Consider the following 17,109-nt stretch of genomic DNA (forward strand, 5'->3'; position numbering starts at 1 on the left):
TTGTCAGAGAGAAAAGAAGGTAGGAACACGCACTTTAGTATCCCAACCGCCAGCCCCCGCAGAAAGAGGCGGGAAGACTCGGCCACCAGCCGGGCTCCTCCACCGCGCACATGGCCGGCCGCAGCTCCCACCCCCGTGCCGCGCAGGCGCCGGGCGAGCCGGGACTTGCGGTCGCCGAGAGCGGATCATTCCGCCGCTTTCTTTGTGTGGCTCAAGCTCCACAAATGGCATATTTCCCTCTCGACCGTTAAAAAGAAAAATCAGATCTGTCGTCCCTTTCCTCCTGCTAGAATGGGGTCAGAGAGTGAGTGGGGGAGCGATCTGCGACCGAAGGCAGGGGCGGAAAGGCTCAGGCGAGGGCTTGACAAGGGCCGAGTCCGGGAGGGATGCTGGGAGCTTTGACTCACTCGCACACCATGTGTCCCTCCGCGCGCAGCACGGGGGACTTTTCGGTGGGGATTTTGGGCGCCGACCAGACGCGGCATTTTCGGAAAATAGCGCCCTGTGCAGCTGAAGCGCTTTGTGTGTAGCGGGGCCGCGTCAGCCCGGCCGGGTACGAGGCGCCTCGGGTCCCCGCACCACCTCCTGCTGCTCCCCCGTCGCCGCTCCCGAAGCTTTTCCAGGTCAGTGCGGGTCTGTGTAGGGCCCTGTTACCACCGGATGTGGAAGTTGATCTCTTCGCTGGTAAAAAATAATTCCACTTCCCCCGGAACCCAGATCATCCCCGCGATTTCCTGTTTATTGCATTAAGGCGCCGGGTTTCCGGGGCTCCTGGCCCCGCTTATTCCGCGGGGGTCGGCGGGGTCGGCCTGGACGCCCGCTCCGCCCGCGCCGCAGCCGCGCTTTGTCCGCTGGGCACCCCGCTTCTGGGAGGGGCGGGCAGACATGGTGGCGGCCGCCGCCCCCTCCTCGGCCCCGGCGCGCCGCGGCCTCACAGCCGGCCGGATCCCGGCCGGCGGCCCCGGGGCGGGAATGGGGTCGAGCCGGGGCGGCGGGGGCTCTGAGGGCGCCGGGAGGCGGGCGGTTGGCGGCAGAGGAAGGGAGGCAGGCTGGCGCGGCCCGGCCGGGCCTCGGCGCCCGCCGCCCCGGGAACTGCCGGCCTCTTTGTCTCGGCGGCCTGGCGGCCCCGCCAGCCTACCCGGAGCGAAGAAGGGGCGGCGGGGGCGACCGGTCCGGGGCGCGGTGTGCTGCGGGGCCTGCGGGACCGGGAGGCGCTCGGGCCGCCGCGGGAGCGGCCGGCCCGGACAGGGTTAACCAGAGGGCCGGGCCCAGTCCGCGCGGGGACGATCGCGGCTACTGCCACGACCTCGGGGACTCAAGTCCCTGAGGGGACAAAGCCCGCGGTTCTGGATGCTCGAGACTTCTGCTCTTGGGACTTGGCCGCCGGGCGGGTGCACTGCTTCGGAAAAGAAGTTGAGAATTTTGCCAGGTCATTTCTGCCTGGACACAGTGAAATCAGTGTGTATTTAGTGTGCTTCGTTGAAGCTGTGCTGCCGTGTTGAATCAGCGTGCGTAGCCTCAGGGGTGCATCGTGAAAACTGAAACCGAAGGAATTATAGAGGCCTGCTTTGTGTGTGTTTCCCCACTTTAAGCTTGTTTTCTGTACACCTACTCTTGTTTTAAACCTGATTGGACTGTGGCGAGCAGACGTCTGCTCAGAGGACGGGTAGCGACCACAGTACTTTTGAAGGGGGCTTGGTAATGTGGACATATTTTAAGTACTCTCTCCGAAGACTGATTTGCTGTCTGGATTCAGGCAAGTTACTTTCTGAAGTACATTTTTTTCCCCCTGAAGTATAGTTTTTATCTGGAAAATGTTTTTGATGTAGTCCGTAAATAATCCTTGTAAAGTAATTTTCCATTCCAGAATTAAAGATGCGCTGTAATTTATTATGCAGATGTTAGTAGTCGAAAATTCTTTTTGCAGATACTTTATTTCACTTGTAGACCCACCCAACTTGGTTTAAATGTGTTCGCCGTGACCCATAACGTCAGCCTTGACACTTCCACTTTCAGGGTCACACTTTGAATTTAAGGAAATTAAAGATGGCTTTATGCGTTTTAAAAATTCTGTCTTTTTAAGTATTTCCCCCAAAATAACAGCAATAAAATTCCATTACATGTTAACACAAGTCACATATTGGCAAGAGTTGACATTGTTTTGCATTTCTGCAAGTCTTTTAAATGTCTGCTTTAATACAAGACAGCTAGATTTTTAAATCTGCATTCAGTCTGTTGTGGTATCACACTATGTAACTTCTGAAAACTCCCAGAACCCCACTGTATGCTTATGACTTTTTTTTTAACTGAGAAATTTGTCATTTTTATCCTGTCACCATACATGTCAAATGAGTGTATTAAACAAGATACATTTTAAAAATATGGTTAGGAAGATTGATTCCTATACTTTTGTCTTGGGTTCTAAATTTTTTAATTTGGTATTTAGATATATAAACAGTATCAAGAGTAAAGTTTGCTTAATGTACATATCCTGGAGACTCAGGAAAATATTTTAAGTCACTAACCTTAATTTTTAGTTCCACATCTTAATCTATGGAAGTAAAATATGAATTCCATATTAGATGTACCTGTGAAAACTTGTGTGTAAATGTAATATTTGAAGAAGGGACACTGTCAAAGCACTGCAGGACCTCTCCATTTAAAAGGAATCCTGCAGTGAAACATTTGGTCAAACAATACTTTTGTAATGTAGATATATATATTTAGAGTTAAGTCTCCTAACTTAGAGTTTGAGTTCTCTGTCTCTTTCTGTCAATCTGGGTATTTTAGGTTGGGGCCCAGTTATGCTGTAAATGTGTGAAAATGTAAGGCCATACTTTGGTTTAATGGTTTTGAAATGAAGCTAAATTCATTTCCAGTTGTTTCTGTGAACTCTAGTTTGATTCTGTCAGGCTGTAGTTCTCTACTGTTCCATCAACAGGAAGCATCTGGTCATTCCTGACATAATTGTTTGAAAATGCCAGGTATATTTTTGATGTTTGCCATGCAAATGAAAATAAATATCAGATGGGATCTCCCCCTCACCCAGCATCTCTAAGATGTATTTATAATGGGCCTCATCTGTAGAATGGCCTTTTTTTTTTTTCTTCCTCCTCTTGAGTACCTCATAAGTTAGGGAAAGGTAAGGCAAACAAATCACGAATTCAGAACTCATATGAAATTTTGAATCATGAATTTATTTTGAGTGTGTATTTTTGAGGGTGCAGTGTCCCTTTGAAAGTAGCCTAAGTGTGGATGAATTCACTGATGGTCCATCTCCTCTCTGTCTTGTAAATATTTAAAAAAAAAAAAAAAGGGAAATGAAACATTAAAGTTAGGGTAACTTAGTTTTCTAGTATTTCTTTGGCCCCAGAGCTTTCCAACTAGTAGTCATTAATTTCTATAGCATTAACGTGTCTATCTTGGTATTAGACTTAACTTTTTGAAGGTGTTATTCCATCATGCTCTCCAGAAGGTCTATGTACTAGTATTAAGGCCTGTATGTTTTCCCACCTTGTTCATAACAGTGTTTTGCACAGAGTAGATGTGTTGTTGCAGTCAGCTGTCAGTTCAGTTGTTGATGGGCTAGTATACTTGAATTTAGACTTAAGTATGTCCATGATGGAAGTGTAGAGGCTAAAGCATGAAATGATTTCTCCACTGAAGGTGAATCCATATGCAGTCATTGATACATTTAGAAATAGGAGTCTAAAACTCTTTGTCCTGGTTCTCTTAATCTTTTAATGGGAATAATTGGAAAGGCTGGCAGTTAGAGCCCAAGGTGCTAGTGCACGAATAGAGAATGTGGAAAAGAGATCATTTTAACTGTATGTTTACCGTGAGTCAACACTATGGTATAATATTTTTTAAAGTAAATGTCATTTTGGAGTTGGTAGAACAATGTAGAAAGAGCAGGTGTTATCTCTGCTTTACTTGTATTGGTTGTATTATACCTGGGATATTGTGTCGGTTTTCCAGGTAGAATACTGTCACAATACGCGTGGCCCTTGCATCAGTTCTCAGACTTCATATTACAATCACCTGGAGAGCAGAAACATGGAAGCCCAAGCTTAAGTAGGATAGGACCTGGGCCACTGTATTTTTTTCAAGTTCCCAGGTGGTAGACACTCAAGTTTATAAACCAGTGAGCTATACAGCATATCCAGAGGACCTTGATCATGGAGGAAATGGACATGAGGAAAGGAGAAAAGGCTGAAAAATGCCCTGTTTGGCTCAAAGAAGAGAAAGAAGCTCATCTAAGAAATGATAGCTATCTGTAAATACTTAAAGGTCTATCACACAGAAAGATCAGATTTGATCTGCGTAGAAAGAACTAGGATCAGTGAGTAGTAGGAGGAGGCAGGTTTCAACATTCTTTCAAGAGAAATTTCCATGAAACAGTAAAAATATAATGGGTTGGTTTGGGTGGTAGGCTCTCTGCTTTCACTGATGATGTTCAGTTAGGGATTCTAGGGTGGAGGAATTAATATGCTGAATGAGGATTTGGGCTAGGTGTCCTAAAGTTTCCTACAAAGTTTTGAGTTTTTATGATACAGGTCTAGGTTTGCGGTACAGAAGTAGAAGAGCGAAAACTAATTGAGTGAAACAGCTGTTAACTGGATCACAGTTTTCACCTTCTTGGATGAAGAGAAATGAGTATTAAGTGAGAGAGCTATTTGATGAGGGCTTTAAACCCAGCTGTAATTTGGCAGACTCAAAGCCTTAAGAATGGTCATACTTTCTGACATGGGAATTTTCATTTAAGGGAATTTTTCTTGATGTAATAAGAATAAGGGTGTGTGCAAAGATTTAGCTCTGAGCATACTAATTGCAGCACTGTTGATAGTAAAAGCTGTGTATTAACATTTGACCCCCCCGTCCCACATTAATTATATGAAGTAGAAAATACCTTCATTTTTCAGAAGAGAAAACAGGCATAGAGAGGTGAGGTAGCTTGTCTAAAGGAGCAGAGTTAGTATGTGGTAGAGCCAGGACTTGGATCCAAGCAGTTTGATTCCAGAGTCAGTAACTCTTGATCACTCACTGTACTGTAAAATTGTACACAACCTGAATGTTTAACAGTGATTGTTAGGGTACATATTCACAGTGGGGTACTGCCTAGCTATTAAAATATGATGTTAGAAGAAGGTAAAGTCATGAAGAGATGTCTTGACATATGTTAAGTGAAAAAGTAGGTTTAAAAGCAATTCCATTTTGGTTAAAAAACAAATAATACACTTGATCCTTGAACAATAGGGCTTTGAACTACTTGGGTCCACTTATACACAGGTTTTTGTTTGTGTTGTACAGTACTGTACTGTATTTTCTCATGATTTTCTTAATATTTTCTTTCCTATAGCTTGCTTTACTGTAAGAATACAGTATATAACATATACAAAATACGTATATTGACTGTTTATGTTATCCATAATTATGCTTCATGTCAGTAGTAGGCTATTAATAGTTTCTGGGGAGAGAAAAGTTATACTCAAGATTTTCAGCTGTGTGTGTGTGGGGGGGGGGGGGTTGTATGTGTGCCCCTAAGCCCTGCATTGTTCAAGGAAAAATTGTATTGACATCTGGAAGGGTATGTGCCAAATTGTAATTGATTTTTTCTGAGTGTAGTTTTAAAAGTGATTATTTTCTTTTTGTTTATTCAGGTTTTCTGATTACTAAAATGAATATATGTTTTTGTGTATTTCTTGTAGTGAAAAACATTAAAATGTTGTATTTCAATAAAAAATTGAAGATGATTAGCATAAACTGAGGAGCTTGGGTTTTATACTGTGCAGTTTATGCAATTTGACTTAGGAATTGCACATAAATGGGACTTTGTAGGTTAATGAAGTCTTGTATTTTTTTAAGTTTGATTATTTACTATTCTAATAGTAATACATTAATTGAATAGAGAAAACAATCACTGAATCCTACCATTCTATCATAATCAGTTCTCTATTTTGTATTTTCTCCCTCTTATGTGTAATATTTTAAATGTACTCATCCCAGTTTACTCACTCTCTAGCTTTGTGACTTCAGACAATTTACTTAATCTCTTTGTGCCTCAGTTTGCCACTTTGTAAATCAGGGATAATTATAATACGTATGTCATGGTGGTTGGTAGGATTAAATGATTTACTGCATATAAAGTGATCAGAACAGTGTCTGACACATTTAATAGCTCAGCAAATGTTAGCCATTAGTATTATAGGATCATAGCCCACTAAAACCCTTGGGGTCTAATAGGTTTGGGAAATAAAAGAGTTTTTTGGATATAGGCAAGGTAATAATATAATCTTTCAACAGAGTCCAGTCCTCTTCAAACATATTACTATTTCTGTAGCGAGATGTATGAACATTTTTACCAAATGGGGTAAAGGCTATAAATAGCTTCATGTCAGTTCAGGTAAGGTTTTACCATCAAAAGAGTTTTTGTATTTTGGAATTGCAGTTAAGGAACCCGTAGAATATTCAGTTTTGAGTCCTATTTTAATATTAAAACATACACCTTTTCATGTTATTATATAGCTTTATAATCCATGGTAATTTAAAAATTAAACAATTAAAAAGAAAGCAAAATGTTCACTTTTATTTCCTTTGATGATAAAATATGCTAAACCTCCACCAATATCGTTGATTCTATTACATTGTGTAGAATCTTTTCTAGAAGAGACTAACCTCTAACCCAGTTACCTTTTTTCTGTTTTATACTTGAGGGATAAGACATTTATTTATTTTTCTATTTTACTTATTTTGCTTTTTAATTCCAGTTAACATACAGTGTTATATTAGTTTCAGATGTACAATATAGTAATTTAATAGTAACATACATCACCCTATGTTCATTACATCAAGTGTACTCTTTAATCTCCATCACCTATTTTACCCATCACCCCCCCCCCCGCGTTAACCATCAGATAGTTCTCTATAATTAAGAGTCTGTTTCTTGCTTTGACTCTCATTTTTCCCCCTTGTTTTGTTTCTTAAATTCCACATGTGAGTGAAATCATAGCATTTGTCTTTCTCTGACTGATTTTGCTTAGCATTATACTCTCTAGCCATATGTTGTTGCAAGTGGCAAGATTTCATTCTTTCTTATGGCTGAATAATATTTCATCACGCATATATATATTTGCATATATATATTTTGCATATATATGTGTATATATATATGTGTGTGTGTGTGTGTGTGTGTATATATATATATATATATATATATCACATCACATCTTTATCCATTTCATCAATCAGTGGACACTTGGGCTGCTTCCATACTTTGGCTATTGTAAATAATGCTGCTATAAACATAGGGGTGCATGTATTCCTTTGAATTAGTGTTTTTGTTTTCTTTGGGTAAATACCCAGGAGTGTGATTGTTGTAACTTGGTTTACTACAGTAGTAATTCTTTTAAAGGAGGTGAGTAGAGGCCGCAATGGTACTTTTCTTTTAATATGCCCTTCCATTCTGCAGATGTGGAAACTAGATGGATATTAGTACCCTAAGTCATAATATTATTAATTGTAGAACTCTACCCTGGAATTAGGTCATTTCCTCTCATAAAATTGGATGTCCAGTCTTTTTGATTCCTGTACTCCTCTGTGTCTACAACACTTACCATGTATCTAAACAGAGGGAAAAAATTTAAACTGTGCCTTAGTCTGAGCTGCTATAATAAACACAGACTTGGTAGCTTATAAACAACAGAACTTTATTTCTCACAGTTCTGAAGACTGGGAGGTCCAAGATCAAGGTGCTAGCATGGTTGGGGTCTGGGGAGGACCCTTTTCCAGTTGCAGACTTGTCTATTGTATTCTCATGTGCTGGAAGGAGCAAGGGAGCTCTCTGGGTGCTTTTTTTTAGAAGGACCTAAACTTTACTCATGATCCTTCCTCATGACCTAATCACCTCCCAAACATTTCACCTCCCTAATACATCACTTTGGCATATAAATTTGGGGGCGAGGGAGAGACACACAGGCATTCAGACCATAGCAGATGGTATGGTGTTTAAGTGAATGATCTGAAAAATTTCCCTTATATCCTGGCTTGTGTGAAGTCTTACATTTTGCCCCTGTGATTGTTCCACCTGTGTCTTCAGCCATTCCTTTCATACAGACTCTCAATTTCTCTGTCTTAGTTTATTCCTGTATGCATTAGATATAGCCTGAACTTAACACCAGTCACTTCTTTCATATTTACCTGTTGTTAAATCTTTCCACTATCTCCTCTGTTTTTCTTCACAGTCACAGCATATTTATGGGGGAAGGTGGGTAATGACGATTTCTTGGCCACTGAATTTATGCTGAACAATTCCCAATGGGCCTTTGTTACTTGGCCATTGTTTTATTAATCTCACATTTTTCTGTTTTCTCATATGTCTTCTTTCTCTTTTTCAAAAGATACCATTGATTTGATTTCTACTTAATTGAAAAAGTGAATAGAGGGGCGCCTGGGTGGTTCATTTGGTTAGTGTTTGACTCTTGATTTCAGCTCAGGTCATGATCCTAGGGTTGTGGGAACGAGACCCCGCATTGGGCTCTACTGAGCCTGGAGCCTGCTTAAGGGTCTCTCTCTCTTCCCTGCCTCCCCTCCCACCCCATCCCTGCTTGTGCCCTCTCTCAGTCTCTCAAAAAAAAAAAAAAATAGAGTACAAGCTTGCACATTTTTTTTTTTTCATTGTCACCATGATGAATCTATTCTTTCATCTTATTTTGTGAACTGGATGGAAGTGAATTCTCTTTGCTTTTCTAGGAATCTTGCTTCCACACAACTTTTCGTCTTGGATCACTTTGATTGTTAAGTGCAGTGGTTGGGTAATAATAAATCTAAAAGTGATGGAAATTGCTCAGTTTTTCTTTGTAAGCTTTATCATCATCATACTTAAATCTTAAAGTTGTTTATAATACATGTTTCTAATTTATTATTTATACCCATTAGTCAGCACAATTCTTTAGATTACTCTTTACTGGATCTCACTTTGTCCTGAGGCTCTGCTTTGCCTATTATTTCCCTTTCTAGCTTTAGAGTCTCTTCGTCCAATCCATCCTACATACGGCTGCCAGAATAATTTTCCTAAAACTTTTTTTGAACCCACTGCTATTAAACCTAAACAGTGGAGGAGAGAGCATGTGCTATTGGCCTTTGCACTCTGCATTGTGCCAAGCAAAGTGAATTGAACTTGTGCTGAATAAATGTTTGAATGGATCACCGTTTGCTCAAAACATTGAATGACTTCCAATTGTCTGCAGGATAAAGTCCAAACTCTGCTTTCTGGCTTTCAAACCTTTCATGTTGTGCATCTTCAACCTTACTTCAACCTTGTTTCCTCTGTAGTTTACCATGCTCAGGCACAATTCTGCATGTTCTTCCTTTTCCTTTTCCTTGATAGTCTTGTCAGAGCCTATTGACATGTTTGCTTTTAGCTGGGCCCTGTCCTAATCTTTGGTGGTATGGTAATGAAAACAGAAGACAGAGTCTCTGTTTTCTTGGAGCTGACATTCAGGATGAGAGGGGAGGAAAAGCACAGTAAATAAATTATCAGGTGGTAGTGAGTGGAATGAAAAGGAATAAAACTGGATAAGGGGTGAGAATGGTAGAAGGTGGTTGCTATTTTAGGTGGTCAGGGAAAGATCTCTTTGGGTGTCCTAGAACGAGGGAGTAAACCATGCAGTTATAGAAGTGAAGAGCTTTCTGGGCAGAAGAAACAACATGTGCAAGACCCTGAGGTGGGAACATGTTTGGCTTGTTTGAATGATGAAGAAGACTTGTGTGCCTAGAGCAGAATGAATAAGGAGGAGTGATAGATTAGAGAGGTGGTGGGGAGCTAGACTGTGCTCCAAACAAATGTCTTTTATTGAGGAGGCCTTCCTCGACTACATCACTTTGTTGATTTAAAGCTTCTCTGAACCTGTATAGCGACTATGGAAGTTGCTTTCCAATTATTTTTTTATTGTGATCCACAGTAAAAAATGTATTTTGCATCAATAATCAATACATAAATAAATGTATTTTGTGTACATGTTATATGTGTGTGTTCTGTGTGCATATTTATGACGAACAACAATTTCATGAAACATGGCTTACTTTCACTATATTTGCTATATGGTGATACTTTTAAAAATGTTGACTTTAACCTGCTAAATGATTTCACAGTCTGCTAAAGGGTCATGACCTACAGCTTGGAAAACAGTGATCTACGGTGTAAGCCCACTTAAGAAAAAGAATCACAACAACTCTTATTATAATCCACATATCCTTTCAGGTTATGAAATATCTTCAGTTAAAGAACATGGTTTCAATTATTTTGTGTATGTGTTTTTAGTGTTTGTTGTACTGCTGAATAGAGAGGACTTGTTTAATTTGGCAAATAGCTATTGAGTGGGATACTAGAAACTGCTGAATACTAAAATACACATAAGAATGAGATAAACGCTTCCTGACTTCCTAAGGCTTGCAGGAGAGGAGAGCTTGTAAACAAATCCTTGTAATAGAGTGGAATCCATATATTTATGGAAGTAGGTTCAGGGCACAATGAGAAAATAGAGAAATGATTAATTCTTTTTGCTGAGAAGGGCAACAGGAGCTTGTTGGAGGAGGTAATGTCTGAACTGAGTTTTGAAGAAAGAATATGAATACATGGTGAGGTAATTTGGGGTAAGGAGACTTCTTAGGTAAAATAACATATAAAGGGATGATGTCACAAGACAGAGTAGTATGTAGGGGTAATTATAGGTAACTGTATTATTGGAGTATAAATGCAAGTAGGAAGTGGTGAGTTGATGAAGCCACAGTGATGCACGGGCCAGATCCAGAAAAGTCTGAAATGCTTTGTAGGAAGTTGCTACATGGGAAGTAGAGATACCATCTCTCAGTAAGTCCAATACAGCCAGTTTTTCCCCAAGTGATGAAATATATTGCTATTTCCTCAATTGTGCCTTAGTGGAAGTTGGCCTACATTTATGGGCTATGTTGTACCAAATAAAGTTTTTTATATATTAAATTTTCACCCATTGCAATGTAAAATTGACTCTATAAGAAGCATTTGAGAACAGAGACCCACTGAGGAGATGGGAGATTCCCATTTCAGGGTAATTCTGGGCTTTATGTTTATGAAGTGGAATGGTAGGTGGCCAACTATTTATTTTTCACTTCAAGTTAAATATACATGTAATTAAAATCTGTATTTGATAGGTGATTGGAATACATGACTGTATGTTTTAGGAAGATATTTTGATAAATTTAGCCAAACCCCAGTTAACACTTTATGACAATGTCCAAAATACAGAAATTTCAAATAAACTGGGAAGAATATTTGTAATGTATACAATAAACAAGAAATATATATATAATGCACTCCTACAAAGAAACAGTGACATAGAAAAACAAGGAATACAAACTGGCAGTTTCAGATGAGAAGACATAAGTGGCCAATAAATATTTGGTAAGTTATGCAATCTCATTAGTAATATGAGAGCTACATATTAAAGTTAGGCAAAATTTTAAAAGTTTACTAATATTGACTATATTGTGAGGAAATAATAAATATTATATAAACTGTTGGGAATATAAGTTGGTTTGGGGATGTAAATTGATGTGGGCAATTTGTTAGTATCTATTAATTTAAAATGGTATTCCCAACAAGTCTATTGCCTGTTGTCTGCACTAGAGGAACACTATTATATGTGCATAAGGAGGCATATACAAGTTTGTTCATTGCAGCAGTTTATAATGATAAAAAATCTGGAAAAATAAAACTGGTCGTAATAGTAAAATAACCAAGTAATTGGTATATTCATGCTATGGAATAAAATGTCATTTGAAGAAATGAACACGGCATATACTGAGCGATAAGTTGTAGAACAGTATATATACTATGTTATTAAATATATACATAAGGAAAAAAACCAGAGCAGTGCTGTATTTTGGAGGGGCAGGTAGGTATATATGCGTGTAAATGTGAAGAATATGGTCTGGTAAGGTAAATCCTGAACTGGTAGTAAAGTGCTTAACCCTTGGGTGATGGATAGAGGATTGGGTTTGGACAGTAGAGATAAGGAGGGACGATTGAAGGGAGTTTTTCAGTAATCTTTGGAACTTAAAAATTAGAATATTAATTATAGTGTATATTTAAAAAATCATTAAAATAATGATGATCAGTTGACAATAGGATTGACAATAGTTGGGATGGAAGGAAACCAGTTAAAGGGGTACTTGATTAACATAGGCATGAGAGGGGCACCTGGGTGGCTTAGTCCGATAAGCCTCTGACTTCAGCTTAGGTCATGATCTCACAGTTTGTTGGTTGGAGCCCCACATCAGGCTCTGTGCTGACAGCTTAGAGCCTGGAGCCTGCTTCGGATTCTGTGTCTCCCTCTCTCCGTGCCTATCTCCTGCTCATACTCTGTCTCTCAAAAATGAATAAAGGTTAAAAAAATTTTTTTAAAGTAGGCATGAGAATGCAGTGGCAAAGACAGTGGAGAGAAGAGGACTAATTTATAAATGACGTGAAGGTAATTTCACAATGTGTATCAGCATTACAATTGTATTTACTTTTGTCTCAATCCTACTTCAGGGAATTTATCCTACAGTTATATGAAATGAAGTGATATATTTACACAGTTCTTAGTTGCAGTGTTGTTTGTAATAGTGATAGTGTCCAGCCATAATAAACTAAGACCTATCCACACAACGGCATACTAAGCAGCTGTACAAAAAATGAGGAAGCTGTCTATGGACTAATGGGAAAAGATCTCCTGGATGTGTTAAGTAAAAAAGCCAGTGGAGAACAGTGTATGTAGTAATGCTACCATTTGGTAATAATAGAAATAGTGGAAGGATATTCATGAAACTAGTAAAGGTGATTATTTGTGGCTGTGGGGAAGGGTAATAGTGTAAGTGCTTCCATTGAGACTTTCAATGCATACATTTCTGTGTTTGGATTTTTGAGCTATATAAAACTGTTGCCTATTTGAGAAAAAAGAAATTAAGAGAAAAAGAGATGTGAAGTAGACCCTATAGTCTTTGATGACCAATTGTATGTAGAGACATGAGGGAAGGAGGAAGTTAAGGGTAGCTCTCACATTTCTAATTCAGGGAGGTAAAAAAGGTCATAGCAACATCAGGGAGTATAGGAGGAAGATTAGGGTTTGGCCTGTGCATGGGAAGTTCTGGACTTAATATCCAGATGAATCCTTACTACTTCTTAGTTTAGTGTTTGTGTATGTATTTGTGTGTGTAATTTATGTGCTTTAGATAAGGAACTTGAGCTTATTTTAAACATGAATATTAAATAATCATCAATAAATATTTTTTATCCTTAGATTACATTTCTGTTTTAGGTTTTATGGAGAACAGCTTTGTAATGACTTCATAATTTTACAGTTAAATAGGGACACTGGGATGCACAGATAGTATGTAGATAGAGAAATAGGGAATGTAGATCTGATAAATACAAAGCTTCTATGGGAATTAGGAACTTAATTTATTAGCATGGTTCTGATTTAATCACATCTTTTGGTATCAGAAATTCAAAGAAATAAACATAGCTTTGTATAAGGATGTGATCTTTAGGGTACCTGAGATTATACTGTAATATTTAAAACAATATTAAAACTGGTTTAGACAAGTTTATAGTAGAGCATGAAAGTTATTTTTTATATAGCATGCTTGGGAGTAAATGTATATTATGTAAGACAAGGAAGTTTAACCTTAATGGAGAAAAGGAGTCACAACATTCTGGGTACTGCCTAAAACAAGTTCATGCTATGTAATTTGGTATTTAAAATTTATTTGAATGAGTTATATTTCAGAATCTAATTTTGAGGCCCTAATTTATCCATACACCTTTTACCTGATTTCTGTTTGGCTAGAGTAAAAAAATAAAACGGGAGCACAGGTAGATCACATACATGCCGGGACTTGCAGATGAATGTAGTAAATCTTCTCTAGGTTTATGTTAATAAGGACTTGGGTGTGGAATAGCAGTACAATAGAGCTGCTAAGTAATTCTTACTTGAGATTTAAAATTTTATCCGTTTTATATCTGAAGAAAAGACATTTTCTTTTAAAAATAATAAATAATGTTCTCTATATAATCCTGTAACACTTGGAGATGGTTTTGCTTTAGTGAGAGTGAAACTGTTCTGTCACCTCCAACCTATGCTTACTCCTTAACCCCTTGCCTTAGCACCACAGTCCTCTGGAGCTTTAGGAAACACAATTTGAGAAATGCTGGATTGGGGTGGGCTACAGTTTGGGCATGGATGGATTCTTCCCTCATATATGTTTGTTTGTTTGTTTGTTTTGTTTTTAGCACACAGCACAAAATTTTATTCATAGAGTAAGAGGAATACATGAATAGATGTAAGATGTTCCTAGATGGTAAGTTTGAAGTTATAAATAAACCAATTCTTTGTACATTAATTCAGTATACATTTTTCTCTTAAGCCTCAAAGATCTCATCCACTCCTTTGGCTTTTAATGCCATTTTATATGCTGATGAGTCCTAAAAGTGTACTTATAGCCCTGACCTCTCTTAAAAAAAAAAAAAATTAATGTTCATTTATTTTTGAGAGAGACCAAGTGCAAGTTGGGGAGGGGCAGAGAGAGGGCAAGGGCTGGGAGACACAAAACCCTAAGCAGGCTCCAGGCTCTGAGCTGTCAGCACAGAGCCCACTGTGGGGCTTGAACTCATGAACCACAAGATCATGACCTGAGCTGAAGTCAGATGTTCAATCACCTGAGCCACCCATGCGCCCCAATGACCTTTCTTTTTGTACAGCCAAGTTCTCATTGGACATTTTCACCTGGACGACTTACAAGCCAAAACTTAATTCTTATTTTTCCACCTAAAGCGGATCCTATTCTAGAGTACCATCTCTATAAGTGGCACGTGTATCTACTCATTTTTTAAAAAACTTATTTAAATCCAAGTTAACATATAGTGTAGTATTGGTTTCAGGGGTAGAATTTAGTGGTTCATCACTTACATATAATACCCAGTGCTCATTCCAACAAGTGCCTTCCTTAATGACCATCACCCATTAGCCCTTCCCCCCACCTCCCCCCACCCCCCACAGCAACCCTCAGTTTGTTCTCTGTATTTAAAAGTCTTATGATTTGCCTCCCCGTTTTTATCTTATTTTTCCTTTCTTTCCTCAATGTTCATGTTTTGTTTAACTTCCACATATGAGTGAAATCATATATTTGTCTTTCTCTGACTTATTTCACATAGCATAATACACTCTAGTTCCATCCACGTTGTTGCAAATGCCAAGATTTCATTCTTTTCAATTGCTGAGTAATATTCCAGTGTGTGTGTATGCACGCGCGCATACACACACACACACACACACACACACTAGAATGTTACTTGGCAATCAAAAAGAATGAAATCTTGCCATTTGCAACACACACACATCTTCTTTATCCATTCATCTGTCAATGGACCTTTGGGCTCTTTAAATAATTTGACTATTGTTGATAGTGATAGTTAAATAATTTGACTATTGTTGACAATGTTATAAACATTGGGGTGCATGTGCCTCTGCACATCAGCATTTTTGTATCCTTTGCATAAATACCTAGTAGTCCAGTTGCTGGGTTGTAGAGTATTTCTATTTTTAATTTTTTTGAGGAACCTCCATATTGTTTTCCAGAGTGGCTGCATAAGTTTGCATTCCCACCAACAGTGCATAAGTTCTTTTTCTGCATCCTCACCAACATCTGTTGTTTCCTGAGTTGTTAATTGTAGCCATTCTGACAGGTGTGAGGTGGTATCTCGTTGTGGTTTTGATTCGTATTTCCTGGATGATGAGCATCTTTTCATGTCAGCCCTCTGGATGTCTTCTTTGGAAAAATGTTTATTCATGTCTTCTGCCCATTTCTTCACTGGATTATTTGTTTTTTGTATTTTGAGTGTGATGAGTTTTTTTTATAAATTTTGGATACTCTTTATCCAATATGTTATCTGCAAATATCTTCTCCCATTCCATCCATTGCCTTTTAGTTTTGTTGATTGTTTCCTTCGCTGTGCAGAAGCTTTTCATCTTGCTGAGGTCCCAGTAGTTCCATTTTTGCTTTTATTTCCCTTGCCTCCAGAGACAGGTCTAGTAAGAACTTGCTGTGGCTGAAGTCAAAGAGGTTGCTGCCTGTTTTCTCCTGTAGGATTTTGATGGTTTCCTGTCTCATATTTATAGGTCTTTCATCCATTTTGAATTTATTTTTGTGTGTGGTATAAGAAAGTGGTTCAGTTTCATTCTTCTGCGTGTTGGTGTCCAGTTTTCCCAGCACCATTTTCTGAAGAGACTGTCTTTTTTCCATTGGATATTCTTTCCTGCTTTGTTGAAGATTAGTTGGCCATTACATTTGTGGGTCCATTTCTGGGTTCTGTATTTCTCATATAACTTTGATGTGTCCAGTTGAGTGAAAGGATGGTAATATCCCAGTATAGAAATTAAGCATTAGTGGTTCTTAATTAAGTATATTTTACCTCTGGGGGACATTCAGCAATATGTAGAGACTTTTTTTTTGATGTCATAAAATGGGGGACAGGGTGGTGTTACTGGCATCTGATGGGTAGAGACCAGGGATGCTGCTAAATGTCATACAATGCATAGAAAAATCTGTGACAAAGTTGTAGTATGTCAGTACTGAGAGAAATCCTTGGTTAGTTGAATACCACCTATGTATGTAACACTGTTACAAAGTACTTATGGGTGCAAATGGCACTAAAAGAAAACCTTGTCTATATCCACAAGAAACTTATAACCTAGCTAAAGCATCTTAAACTTAGTAAGTTTGTGGCCAAACTCTTAAAAATATTTTTTAATGTAAATTTATTTTTGAGAGAGTAAGAGAGAGAGAGAGAGAGAGAGAGAGACAGAGACAGAGCGCAAACAGGGGAGGGGAAGAGAGAGAGGGAGACACAGAATCTGAAGTAGGCTCCAGGCTCTGAGCTGTCAGCATAGAGCCTGACGCAGAGCTCAAACTCAGGATCTGTGAGATCATGACCTGAGCTGAAGACAGACACTTAACCAACTGAGCCACTAAGGCACCCCAGGAAATACTCTTTATCTGTGCTGTCCAATATTATAGTCTTAAGCCACATAGGGC

General features: G+C 39.0%; 1 protein-coding gene across 5 annotated transcripts in view; it reads left to right on the top strand.

Moving 5' to 3' along the window:
- Positions 1 to 249: 249 nt before the first annotated feature.
- GABPB1 (GA binding protein transcription factor subunit beta 1) overlaps positions 250 to 17,109 on the top strand; it is a 69,618-nt gene continuing 52,758 nt past the window's right edge. For 2 of the 5 annotated variants that reach the window (XM_047075120.1, XM_047075123.1), the window contains exon 1: positions 251 to 623. The gene's annotated coding sequence lies outside the window, so the exon portion shown is untranslated. Of the gene's footprint in view, positions 624 to 17,109 lie in introns of all 5 variants that reach the window. The other 3 variants (XM_047075124.1, XM_047075122.1, XM_047075119.1) reach the window with 3 other exon arrangements.

Source organism: Lynx rufus, unplaced genomic scaffold (genome assembly GCF_022079265.1).
Source record: "Lynx rufus isolate CCGP_SWC_20201006 ecotype Redwood Valley unplaced genomic scaffold, mLynRuf1.p SCAF_13, whole genome shotgun sequence".
In the NCBI taxonomy this organism is placed as follows: Eukaryota; Metazoa; Chordata; class Mammalia; order Carnivora; family Felidae; genus Lynx; species Lynx rufus.